A 14,650-nucleotide genomic window follows, 5' to 3' on the forward strand; every position below is an offset into this window, starting at 1 on the left:
TGTTGCTTTTTTTCCAGCCCTCCACATACTGATCATCCTGATGGCAACTCCTGTGTTTTTGCCTGGTGTGGACATTCATTTAGTCCCTTCTGATCAGATGTTGATCTGCACAAAGTTCTGTCAAATTTGGCATGTGGAATGACTGCTTAAACCTCATTTCCTTAGGAAATCAGCTAAAACACTTCACTTCCTTTTTTAAACTGGATTAAATAACTCCAAGATGGATGGTGTAGCAGCCGGACAAACATGACCTGGTCAGAAGTGGTGCCAGGGCTCACAGGTGCTCCTTTCAAAGGCTGGGGAAAATAGCACACAGTGTTGACTCATCTTTCAGCCCTCACGGAGGGCTTGTAATTGCTCAGTGAATTATACACCCCTGCTTGATATTCCCTCCCTCCCTCCTGTAACACCTTCTTCACTCACACATTTGCATGCAACGCTTACTTGTCAACCTTCACCTGAAGTGTCCTCAGTAACAACTACGAAAAGATAGCTCCTGCTTCCATAGCATCAAGGACTGACCCCTCTGGGGATGGTCAATGTATGAATGATAAAACAGAGAATCATTCTGAAGTCCCAAATAATCAACGTAATACCCTGTAATAATCAGGGTAAAATTGCAAATAATGACATATCCCCTGGCAAAAGGCCTATTTAGAAACTAAAAAGGAGCTGAAATCATCCATGCTTAACAGTATTTTTTGACAAAATACAAGAGGATGTAGCAGGAGTAAATTGCAAGTTACCTGACACAGCCCTTCTCTCATTAGCCCCTAATTTAACTTAACTAAGAAAAATACTTCTTCTTGCTGTGTAATATATTCTTTTAAAATACACAGAATATGTAGCAACATAGCTTTTCTTCCATTGCATTCAACAAAATAAATTACATTTGAAGTTAACTTCTTTGTACTTCTCAAAGACTAACATAATATCCAGTCAGAGTGCTGAAACCAAGGCTCTGAGCTTTTTGAGTAAGTTTAAAAGATGAAAACAATTCTCAGGGAAATGTTAATTATAACACAATGTTGAAAAGAGGAGAAACAGAGTTTGTACATTCAAGGCTGAAAAAAGCAGCAGTTTTGATTCCTCATATCCTTTCAGCAAAAGATTTCTGAGTGGTTACAAATCTTAATTGACCATAGCAACACATGTCAGGAAAGGTAAGTAGTGCCATTCCTATGCCAAGGAGAAGAAAAGAAGTACAACAGGAAGGAGCAATAGGTCAAGCCTGAAGAGCATGAAAGCCTGGACTAAAATCCAGGCATTGCTGGCTTTCAACCCATGCTTAAATCAGTGCTCCAACAACAACAACAAAAAAATTGTCGGTCAACTTTGATTGATTTTGAGAGACCATTCTATAATCAATCATGACAGGGTTAATTCTCCTAAACTCTCACTAGCAGATGCTAATCTGCCCTGGAGTACATCCATGATTCCAGGGTAATTATGGATGGATATCTCAAAAAGCAGGTTGTAAGTGAAGAATTGTGCAATTGTGCATAGCCTTTTTTTTTTTTTTTTTTTTTACTCCTTTTGTCTACCTCCACATTTTTATTTTTATTAAATTAAAAAAAAAAAAAAAAAAAAAGGACAAAAAAAAAAAGCTTTAGCAATCACTTTCACTAAAAACTAAAACATTAATCATATCACATCAAGGAAAGATGATGAGTATACAGATAGATTTAAATAACCCAGCAAAACAGTAACAAATTAGCATGCCATCTCTTATAGTATTAAGGCCCCAGCTGAATTCTAGATATCTTTTTATGCTCACTTCTTCTGACCTTCTGACCTTTTAAGAAGCAGAACAAAATGCTAACGACCCCTTCTAAACCTCACAACTAAAAAAACAATTATTCTTAAAACAAAACCAAAACCAATAGCACAGTTATTTGCTCTCTCCAAACAGAGAGAAGGCTCTCCAAGGATCCTCATGGTTTCATACGCTCTTTCTTCAAATGACCTATTTCAATGCTTGTCACAACGTTTTCTTACCTTTCAAAAGGTGATGGTGCTGGGGATGTCTGTCTGCATGAGAAAGACGTGCAGTGAATGAATTCCTAGAACCGAGTAAAGTACCTACCTGAACGCATTTATCAGATTACTGTTTGTAGAATCAAATGAACTGGTTGACTGGCATCAAACAGCACAATTTAATCAACGGAGATGTGTAGACTTCCAGAGTTTCTTCAGAAGTTGAATATTTTCATTTCCATAGCACTAAGGTCAGTAAAGCATAAATCCAAAAATATGCCTCTAATTAAGTGATAAAGCTAATTGGATTTGAGTTTATTTCCTGATAATAGCCTGCACTGTTGAGATAAATGGCTAGTGGAAGCCAAGGGAAGGATTTTTCTTCTTTAAGCCCCCATTGAGGTACAAGCTCTGATTTGGCCTGATCACAACACTTTTATTTAAGGTGTATTGAAACAATAGAGAATACATTACTTTCATCAGTTAAGATGATGTAAAAAAAAAAAAAAAAAAAAAAACAGGTGATCTGATACATGACCATCACTTGATTCCCAGGCTGTATTTTGGTAACCCAAGGACAGTATGAAAGAGGACCCATTGAAATATACAACAAGATGCTGTCCTTGCTGCAGTTTAATATGAACACACTGACTTTTTTTTTGTCAAAAAAATAGTAAAATACTAAACTTTTTGGTATAAACTAGAGTCAAATAAATATTGTATTTCTTTAACATGCACTGTTTCTTGTGAAAAATTGAACCGATTTTACTTAGGAAGAAACAAACAAAAAGGCAGTAAGAAAGCTGCTCCAATTAGTAATTTGCTTAAGGACATATTTCACTTCAAGTGCACAAACAGTCTCATTGACTTTGCTACTGAAGTATCTTGCTGCATTGCATCAAAGTGCTAAATACATTGCAGAATCAACTCCTAAATCTCCAGGTGTAACAGCGGGAAAGAAAACATGAGCATGAAACCACAGAATTGAAGCAGAAATGTCTGCCCAAGTCTGAAGTGTTGGCTCTGAGGAGTATCATTTTCCCAGAGGTCTCAGTAAGGGGTTAACTGAGATGGCAAGCAAAGATAATTCAGATGTCAACATTGTTAATTATTTAATTACTCATAAAAGCACAATTGGTGCAGACACAGCTATGAATGACATCTCATTCCTGAGACAAAGCTGAGGGGAGGGAAAGTGGCTTTGGAAAACATTTGGAAAATTTCCTCCTTGTCAAGGAAAAACAAACAAACAAACACATCAATAACATCTCTTTACATTATGTGTAATAAAGTCTGATTAGCAGTAGCTATACATTTCCTGGAGTAATTACTTTTCCCTACAGGTTTACCTTTCTGAATGAGTTTATCCAGAATGTGATATACTGTCCTGTCAGACCTCTCCTTTGGTCTGATTTTTAACCACATGACATCCAAGCTGATTAAGAAAAATATTCCACACTGGTGGAAACGATTTTTACAACCATTTTTGTCTTGAACTGAAGCAGGAATTTTCACAGAACACTTTATTGGGGGAAAAAAAAAAAAAAAAAAAGGTTTAAAATGGCGTATAGCAATACATAAATAAAACAAACATCTAATTTTCAGTAAAAGTAAAAGCAGAAAACTGACTTTTTTTGCTTCTATGATCATCATGACAGAGACAACTCAGTTTCTCTTGAACAAGCCAGACTGAAAGAAAGTACTTGGCTATCCATCCTATAGTGATTACCAAACATTTTTAGCACTACAAGTCATTTTATTATGGTTAACAGACCTACTTTTGTGCCACAAGGTAGGACATCCTATACAAGCACACTACAATTAACAGGGCATATTCACACTCGTTAAAAAAAAAAAAAAAATAAAAAAAATAAAAAAAAAAAAAAGGTTGATACAAGTATGCTGTTTCAAAATGATAATTCATGTTTTTAAGTTGAAGCGAAATAATCATCAATTTAAAAAGATTTTTTAAAATTTCAAATGAAATGACATCAAGTTAAAATAGGAAACATTGTTTAATAATGTTCAGGGTGATGAGCATGCTAAAAACATTCCTATTTGTCTACAAAATATACACAATTCCATAAAACCATACACTTAATCAGAATTTTCATCAGAGAAATTTGATCAGTGTTTTATCTCTAAGAATTGTAAACTCATATCCCTTTTGGTTTGACAAAATGACAATTCAGGTTTCACCTTTAGGAATGGCTAGAGAATGGGAAGAGGCATATTCTGTGTATCCCTCAGACACAGCAGAGCCACCTGCAATAATCCTCTCTGCAGTCCAGAGCCGTGCTCCTTCCTGAGAAGAGAAATATCCAAAGCAACTCCGAGTAAAGGTCACAAGATCAAAATACCCTTTCAGTATTGCTAGTATTGACAATCTGGTTAATAAGACACAACTACTTTTTTATTATTATTATCCCTTCATATGAAACAAGCAAGATAAAAATAATAAGGCTCTCTCTTTTCCACATATTCATGTGCATTACCAAGACATCCCAGTCCCACAAAAAATATCAAGAAGTTTTATATTTAAGGCCCTCCATAGGGGAGTGGATCCGAGTATTCCTCAAGAGACAGATTATTTCTAAATTAACAGGTAGTCTGATATAATTTAGGCATTAACAGGTCAAAAAACATGGCCAAAAGTACTGTGGTTGAAGGATTTCTTTAAGAAGAAATGAATTTCTAATGCAGGTAATAGGAAGTATTCACAAAAGCTTATCTCATTAGCATGTTTTCTGACCCCTGGACTTGAAAATCTCTTGCATAGGCTGGATTCCTAGTCTTGTTTAAAACCATATTTAAATGCAGAATAACTGATTAGCCAACATCCTTTCTGTTACACAGCCACACGTTTCATGCTTTTATACTGGAATGTGCCATCCAGTGTTTTTTATTTCTCTGACCTTACACTTAAAAAAAAAAAAAAAAAAAAGAAAAAGCACAATGCAATAATATACTGTATTTTTACTGCAAATTTGAGGACTTGTTATTTTTTCAAAAATAACACAGTGAAAAAAGGCTCGTTTCTCCAAAGATATTTTCTGGAATATTTAGTGAAGCTTCATATTTCTTATTTTTTTATTTCTTATATATCTGAACTGATGTGCAAAAGTGTGAAAGCTGAACAACAAAGATCTTAATTCTATTGTGATGAAAATATGTCAATAAATGAGAGAGTACACCTTCTGTGTTTTGGATGTACAGTCTAGAAACCTAACTTATTTAAATTATGATGATTGTTCATGTGTCCCGTATGTTCAAATTGCACAGCACTTAATGTTTTAAGTAACAGAGACGTTAGGACATGATCATAGAGTAATGGTACTTTGTATTGGCTTCTTTCAGCACTCAACTGAAAGAGATTCAACCTCTACTTTGTATATTCTATTCAATATAATTTAATAAATGAGATAAATTGTGCTAGGCAATATATATTTTCCTCCTCAAATCTTCGAAAGTCTAAACATTCCCTAATTTGATTTCTACCTTGCCATATAGCTTGAATATTGTAAGCACACCCCCAAGTATTTCTGAAGTAAAACGTATTTAGAAAGTGGAATGATTGTAAGACATATATGTCTCAAGTTTTTAAGCCACAAGTATATAATTCAAATTTTCATGGTGGGTGCAATGCAGGGAGAGAGGCATTAAAAGTAGTTTCAGATGAGAAACTATCAAAACTGGTTTCACTTCTATTGTTTTCCATTGCATTAAAGACTGCTTGCTATAAGTACTAGGACTTTGGGAAGCATACTATTATGGTTTTTTTTGTTTGTTTGTTTGTTTTCCTACTGAATCGAGGGAAGCTAATTTTGTGGCACTGCAAAGCAGAAGATCCACATTAAAGTCTCTCCAGTTAATTTCTGTATGGTTTTGTAATTTTGCCATGCCAAACAATTACCTTGAAGAAAATTTTCTGATTTATTGATTCGAGAAATTTGCTAAAAATTAAACATCGAATAAAAATGGTTAATCCTCTTTATACAATTACTGCAAATTTTCATATCCATTAATATAACAAAGTGTGTGTATTTATACTCAGTTTTTTGTGTTTTTTTTTTTTTTTTTTTTTTATTTTGTAAAAATATATACTGTGCTGTGCTATAGATACTAATTCAGAGCAGGCTTTGAGAAATGTAACTGTTTATTTCATACTGAGTTTCATCAGGGATAGTCTTTAAAGGGTATGTGCTGATTATTACTGTATGGTTTATGATTCAATTTGTGACCTACATGTCAGAATAAAAGCCATAGAGTAAGATAGCTCAATTAACCTCATTTGCAAATCATTTGCAACAAAGAATACTGGTAGTGTGATATCAATCCCTAAACCTCTGGTTTTTCTAAATCTAAGTACATATGCAGTAATTACTACTAACTGCCTTTAATGCTGATTGTACTTAAAACTGTATTAAGGATTTAACATTTAGGAGAGAAAGACCAAGACACCTTTGTAAAATTAGTTAAATTCATTTGAAAACAACAATTAAGGTTATCTAGATTGAAAACAAGAGTCAGAGAGACATCACAACATGGAACCTCCTATTATCCAACTTGGGGCTTAATTAAACTGTGTATCAAAAACATCCTTTTCTCTGATACACCAGGCTGATTTCTTATTTACTTATTTTACCAATATACCTGCTACTAATCTTGGGGGTGCGGGGTTTGGGAGGGACCAAGATTACTAAACAAAATACTCAAGTTTTTAATTAAGTTTACAACAGTTTGAATCTTTTTTGAAATCTAATTTAAGAAACACAACAAGAAATTTGCTCTACAATTAAGAGCTAATTAAGTGACGTTACGTACTATTGTTATTCTTTTTCTTTTTTTTTTCCTCTAGCTTTCCTAGAAAAATAAATCTGATTTTCAATTTTGTGATATACAAACATGAAATTTTAATCTACTGGTGCCTCATAAGGCACTTTGTAATTATGTTTTCCTTGAATGTTAGTTATAGTTTTAATATTTTCTTTCCCTGCTACTGGCAGTTGTTCACAGCAGTGTTCTGACTTTCACATGCCTTCCTTCAAGACTTCCTACCTCACTGCTGAGAACCGACTGAAAAGGAATATTATCCCTTTAAGCTAAATGCCTTGTGCGTGTTAACAAGCAAGTATTCTACAGACACGATTTATAAATTCACAACTCCGACTGCTAACTTTTCCTTCCCCCAAATGCAGTAACAGACAGAACATGTGGCAGTAGTAAAGCTTTTGGGAAGGGAAAAAAATGCAACAGGAAAAAAGCCCCACCCTTCTGCTCTGGTTATGTGGACTGGTAGCCTCTCCTTGCGTGATTAAAACAAAAAGAAAAAGCACGACAGATAATCCCTGAATACCCAGCCTTTAAATATGCAGGAGCCTTACGCACGCAGAAGCACGTTAGGTAAATGCATGCGTTATCTGAATTGGAGGTGTGGAAGCAGAAGACATTGGATCGCCCTCGGCCCCAACCTCAAGCAACTGCAAGTTACTATTTTACAGGCAGGAAAAAATAAATAAATAAATAAATAAATAAATAGAGATTTTATTTAGCTCTTGGGGAAGAAAAAAAAAAAAAAAAGGCAACCTTAAGGTATAATTTGTGGTCGCTTTGAAGTAGCAATGCGAGGAAGCTGTCCCTTTCCATATTCCTCTAATGACCAGTCAAGTTACAAAGGTCGAGAGGTGCATGAACATCTCATCTATTTCCAAGCATGATCATTATGACAGATTTCGAGACAGAAAAGAGAAAATAATCACTATTTAGTTCTTCTATATTAAACCAATGTTTTTTAAACTACCAGGCAGAACTCATTTACTGAGCTATTGAAAGCTGAGTTACCTGCACCGAGAGCAGAGAAATAAATTCTATACTTGCAAATAAACCTCACCACTGTGCCTAGCGTATTGTTAGGGGGTGATGTGTTGTGCAAAAAGCATAGGGTGGGAAACAGTATTACCAAACTCGTGTAAACACGCAGTTCCACACACTGCTCTAAACCAGTTTCAAATATACTGAAATTGGCAGTCTCCTGCACAATTTCAATAGCAATCTCACCACATACCCTCTTAGAGCACCTACTAATAGATATAACGTATTCTGCTTGACTCCTGCCAGCAGAAGCACAAGTATGCTTGTGTGTGCAGGTGATGTGCTAAGCAACGATAACCTAAAGCCATCTTCCTTCTGATTAAACTCTTGGGAAGCAAGCAAAAAACATGACAGTGTGCTCGTTGAGCACTGATGCACAGAGCCCTGGGTGCCAATCCCTTCTTCACTGTCCCCGGACACCCATGTCAAATGCCTCTCCCATGTTCCTTTTGAAAACCAGAGAGGTTTGCACAGTCTTTGGACCGGGGGGTTATGCCAGATATTTAACCTTCACTTTTAAAAAAGGAGGGGTTTTTGTTGTTATTTTTGTTTGTTTAATATGACATTGCAATGGGAAAAACAACAAGTGTAAATTCAAGAGGCTGAACAGCTAATAGACAAATCAGAAGAACTTCAGGTTCATTTCACGGCCTGGGCAGCCTGATCTAGGCACCCCTGCTTGAGCAGGAGGTTGGTCCTGGCGACCTCCAGAGGTCCCATCAAACCTCATCTGTGCTGCGAGCCTTCCATTCAGGCTCAAAACTTCTCAGCTCATCTAAAGGTATGACCTGGTTTGGGATTCCCAAATGTCTGCAGGTGATAACAGTAATACATGCAGAACATGTATTTTTACCATGAACAACTGCACATGCTTCGATATAGCACTTATAAGAAAATAGAGAAAATATTTCTTATCCAAGACCTTCTTTGTCCCCCTCTGCCCCTAATGTCCTTTTTCCATGTTTTCCATAACCTTTTGAGAAAAAAAAAAAAAAAAAAAAAAAGAACTCTGTGCCACCAAGAACTGTATATAGATTTACATAGTTATAGAAACACCAATGATGCACTTATGAAAGCAACAGATCTCTTGAATAAATATCAAAATATAAGACAATAATTCTTTCAAGTCAAACTGCCATCTATTGTTTCCCTTCAGGCTACTATTCTTTATATATGGCCACCAGAGATGGGTGGGAGAGAAAAAAACAACAACACAACAAAAATCTTTCTCAAAGGGGTGAAATCTAGGGCTAGAGCTGGAAGCTTACAAGGAAAATTGCTGCTTTCTTCACATTTCCTTAAACATGGCTGCATCATGCATCGCATTAGCTTTGCTATACATCATTTCCATGAGATTGATAGGTGGTTGGTATTTTTTGATTGTGTTTTTGTTTTGTTGTTCTTGTTTGTTTCTAATACCAGATTTTGTTTTAGTATTAATCATCCCTAAATTTGCACACAAAACCATCCAGAATAGGCTGTAATGGATTTTATTGCACCTTTGATAGCACCAGGATAAAGTCAGAGGATGTGTCACTATATCCAACAGCAGAGGATGAAGTGGCATGCAGGGTTGATCGACAGTAGTTTACATGGCAGAAACAATACTGAAATACATTTTTCTCTTTTTTAGAACCTCAATGAGCAAAAGATTCACGTCTTGTCTTAGATAACTACATATCACTAAAAAGAGATTATTTTAAACATAAGGAGAATTATTTTGTGCAGAAGCAATAGATAAGTTCTGCTATGAAGTGTTAAGCATAAATTTTGAGTCACTTCAATTAATGTGAACTAATAAAAAGAGAAGAAAACCTGCTCTATAATTCTCTGCAAGTTTATTCCACTTGTCAGTTTTCATCTACAACACAACTAAATCAAAACTGTCAGTAGATATTATTAAACTTCTCATTGTGCAGCTGCATAAGTAGTTAATAAAACAACCACTGTTTCTATTTTCCTGGCTATAAAAAAAAAAAAAAAGCTACTTTAAGTTTTTGAGTTGCGTCTTGTGCTAGTACTTAATTCTCTTTAGAACAGGAGCAAACTATTGTTCCTGACCCTCATATGCCTTATAATAGCATTAATCATGCTAAATTCTTTTGGTGCTCATGTGGATATAATGTAATTATAACAAATTCCTGAAGATAATTCCTTATTCTCATTGGTCTTTGAGACAAACCTAAAGCGCACTTAATTTCTATAAATGAAAACATGCTGTTAAACTTCTTTTGGTAAAATAAAGATTATAAAATCAATAATAAATATCACTAAGGAAAAGTAAAATTTATTAAACTAAAAGTGATATATAATAAAAGCAAATTAATTTCTAGTGCATTTTTCCACATTTTCTTCTCATTGCACAAAACAATAAAAACCTTCAGACTGCTGTCTCAAACTACTAATGCAGTTTATTCCCCTATTAAAAAGACTTACTTTCAAAGCACATAATTTAGCAAAATATTCTCCATGTGCATGTGGGGCTACTCCCAAAACACAACTTGCAACCTAGAATCCGACAATATTTACAGCCTAATAAAATGCTGGAATATAGAGGATTTTTGGGACTCTCTACGAATGCTTTTAAAAATGCTGCAAGGAGGTGTTTGGTTTTTTGTTTTGTTTTGGTTTGTTGTTTTTTTTTTTAAAGTTACAAGTTGAATATCAATTGAAACTGTCTGCCAGAAATGCAATTGCTGGTCTTCGTATATAAAATCGTTGAATGTGATTCTGAATACACACAAGCCACAAAACATCCGTTAGGTCAAGCTGCACAACATTTGGAGGGCAAGATTCTTTATTGGCAGATTATAATTTCAGGAGTCCTTCTTTCCTCCCCCCTCCTTGCCTTTTGCATGTGTGCATGTGCACGTAACACAAAAACACAGATTTGCACTACGATCTCATTTAGAATGCATCCCTTTTTAAAACAGAGGCAAAACAATCCAACATTGAGCTTCCGTACTCTCTAATAAGATACAAGGAAAGCCTATCAAGTGCACAAATTTTACGTACAAAAAGAGAGAAAAGGTTTTGAAATGTAAGGTGTTGTTAAGCAATTTTAATATGGTCCATTTGAAAAGGAAACCCATAAAGTAGGGCTTCCCATATGAAGAAGGTATTTAGTGAAATTTGAGATGAGAACAACCAGTCTCTGCAGCATTTCTCAATAATGATAAATACTAAACACAAGAAATTTTATAACACTTCCTAACTATATATTCTAAAGCACATGCTCTAGAACAGCCTATTCTTTGGAATAAGCTTCACATATGAGAAAATGGTAAACCAATTGTGATAGTTAATCCACAAAAGAAAAAACTCATTGCTTTCATATTTCTTATAGTAAAAATAATAATAATAATAAAACAAAACAAAAAAATGAAAGTAAGTACAAAAGAAAGGATTACAATGACCTGCAATACCAAGTGTCGAGAAAATTTGCATTTCTCAATTTAAAAATAATAATTATTATTATTATATATATCTTCTGTGCTGCTCTTTTGTATGGGTTTTTAATTTAGCCCTCTTCCCTGTAGAAATCGAATGGGTTCCCCTGGAGATCACTAGGAAAACATTGAAGTTTAGGACTACACCAACAGTGACTTCAAATCCGTGAAACAGGTAAAAACAAAATCCATCTCTTAATATAAGTTTTACACAGAGGCAGTCCACAACATCTAATTAGTGGTCTAAAACAAATGATTTGTTTTTCCTGCTTGTTGAACAATGTCCATGAAAACTGAACTCCATTAAGTTTCTAAGCAGAAGCGATTTGTTGTGTGTCTGTTTTAAAAACCTTCTGTTATGCTCCCTTTCATATTGTTCCATATTAGTTCATCCCTCATATCACAGAATAGATGACTTTAGTAAGAAATTTTAAACTTAACTGGCTGATGCAATACAAGCACTAATGTTTTTGTGAAGACAAAAATGCATGTGGCTGATTTTTGTGTGTGTGCATGATGTAGGATTAAAGCAAAAGAGTGAAATAAAAATAAATAAATAAATAAAAACACAAGCTTTAAGGCTCTAAACTTTCCAGGAGTCAAGGCTACAATTTCTTCTATTTACACGACAAACCAGAGACGATACCCCTTCCTGCTCCTACGCTGTGGATGCTGCCGCAGCACAGTAAATAATTATAAACACTTTCCTTTGTACAGCATGGCTTTGTTGATAACAGCAACTACAGCAAGCTTCTTCCTCAGAAATCAAATAATATGTGGTGATCTAGTATTTACTTTAATAAGATGCAACTGGAGGAAGTGTGGATGCTAGCGCAGCCTCTAATGTGTCAATACCACTTCATTTTCACCTTCGAGCACAACTAATATAGATGCTGCTACAAAAGGTTTTCATAATATTGCATGTGGTGTAGGGCAGGCTGAGGCCAAGTGACAAAATCTACCCCGTATGTTTGCAGATGCTAAAAACAACCCGAAGTCTTCTCCAAGGAAACACGTAGCAAAATGAATACACGCACACAAGAACAGGGATGTGCTTAAACCAATTCTGTCCCAAAATGAAGTAATAGAAAAATCAGATCCACTTTGTATTAAACAGTGAAACTATAAACCATTTTCCACAAAAGTCATAAGTTTGACCTTTCTAAGCCCGACATCTTTGGAAAGAAAATATAAGCAACAATAAGAGCAGTGTAATGAACCTTCGCTTCCTTTCCAGCTCTCCGCAGATCAGGCGCTTGAATCCCCTCTCCCGACCCCTTCGTTTGTGACAACCTGAAGTAATGAAGAACAAAATCCAGTAATGAAGCCTGGAGTCTCCCTGCTCCCTGACCCCTTGCTCCCCAGCGCAACTCCTCTTACTTGTTTCCAGTTATTTTAAATGGAATGATGCACAAAACTCCACAGCACACTCAAAATTTCTACTTCTAGACCTGGGGGCCGTTGTCCATCCCTGGCTCCTTATTTCCCTGCTATTTCCTTCATCCCCTCGCTGCTGCTGTGGGTGGGGAGGGCGACAGGGGAGGCAGAGGAACACGCCACCAAGTTCCCAGACCTCCTTAAACTGCTCAGAGCAGCATGGCTAATCTGACCACGCAATATTCAGAACAAGCCCTCATACAGGGAGCATTCCCTTTGTTTGGAAAAAAAAAAAAAAAAAAAGGAAGGGGTGGGGGAAACAAGAAAAAAAAAAAAAAAAAAAAAAAAAAAAAAGACTTCTCCCCAGCCACCTCTGTGCACATTAAAAACATTTTTATTCCTTACTATGCCTTCTTTTTCCTTCCCCTCCTCCACAAGCAACCCTATTTCAAGAGCCTCTCCAGCAGTAACAGTCTCTGCTGGGGGGCGTGATCCAGCCTGTATTTTTGTGCATGGAAACAGGAGTGTCATCTTCGGGATCTAATGTGACTGCTCACATGAGGAAAGTTCCTGAGGTGCCCGAGGATGATAGAGCTGCGTGCTTGACACAAAGAGATTCAAAAATGAAAACATGGTCTCTGGCCATGTTTGGATGCTTAAGATGCTTTGGACTGAATCTGTAGGTATGGTTATGTTTTCTGGGCCATTATCTGTCTCTTAGCAAGCCTCTTCTCTGCAGCAGGTTGCATGGCCATGCTTTGACCAGCTAACGAGGCCACGCTCATGCTCAGTGGGTTGCTGCTGCCAGAACACCAAAAACCTCAGTGCCTCACCTGCCAGGGTGAGCCCAGACCCAACACACTGCACTTGCCTTTCCCCAAAATGTAATGTGAAGTTCCAGACGCTGGCCTGCTCGCAATGGGAGTGTTTCAATATCACACAAAAAAGAGAATAGTGCATATAATTGTTACCATTTTTTCCTTCCAGTGTCTGAGTGATTGTAAAAAAAAAAGCGGGGGGGTGGTGAGGAGGGGGGGAGAGAGGGGGGAAGAAGCTTGCTCTTTACAAGAAACAGAAAAGAAACACCAAAAAACACTATTTCATTTCTGTCTGGGGGTTTTACTTAATACCCATTTGTTCGCACAGTACTGCTTGCAAAAAAATATTTGTTTGATATAAAGGACATTGAATAATTTATGCAATATTTAATAATGCAGTAAACCAGGGAGAGTTCAGCAAGACAGGCATGGCACTCTACATTATTTGCCTTGCCCGCCTTGCCTTTCCAAATAAACCCCCACACTTAAAGACCATTAGCACTCACAACATAACAAAAAAGAAATACTGCCTAATTTGGAAATTAAACAAAGCATCTGGTTGTAGTTCCAAGGATAAAACATCAGCTTTCCTAGTCATGTATTTTTAATAAAAATAAAATAAGGGCTTCAGGAACGAAATCAAAATGAATGGCACAGGATTTATATGAGCATCCAGTCTGTTCCATTCGAGTCCAGAAGCCCTGTGAACTAAGTCGCAGTAGAGTATTAGTGTGATAAATGACTAATGGTTCTTCAGCATGCTGCATGGGATATCTTGAAAGCAAATACATTTTAGAATACCAATAATTGCATCAAGCCAAGTACAGAGCTTTCACAACATATCACAGGTCTCCTGACTTTTCATTCTTTGAACAGCCTCATATACATAAGCAATATATCAACTTCCAGGGCATTTTACTTTGTTTTCTGGCTTTTTTTTTTTTTTTTTTTTATGCATTTAATATACTTTTCATTCATCCCTTAACTCCAAGTGTTTCTGCTTTGGCATCTCCAAGCAAAACAAATATCAACCCTACTTTCCAGAGATGTTATTTTTCCTCAGCGAGAGAAGCAGGAGAAACTCTATATTTATAGATAAATATTTAGAAAACTATGTAATATTTTAAAGATTGTCTTTTTTATTTTTCCTCCAATTTT

General features: G+C 36.0%; 2 long non-coding RNA genes across 2 annotated transcripts in view; one reads left to right on the forward strand and one right to left on the reverse strand.

The window, feature by feature from the left end:
• Positions 1-14,650, reverse strand: part of LOC311430258 — a 115,489-nt gene that overhangs the window by 23,670 nt on the left and 77,169 nt on the right. The window lies entirely within an intron of this gene.
• On the forward strand, positions 8,550-13,334 carry LOC311423570. The gene is made up of 3 exons (XR_014685743.1): positions 8,550-8,629; positions 11,388-11,472; positions 12,535-13,334. It is a non-coding gene; the product is annotated as an uncharacterized lncRNA (long non-coding RNA).

The sequence above is a fragment of the Aythya ferina genome (assembly GCF_964211825.1).
Source record: "Aythya ferina genome assembly, chromosome: 1".
NCBI lineage: Eukaryota > Metazoa > Chordata > Aves > Anseriformes > Anatidae > Aythya > Aythya ferina.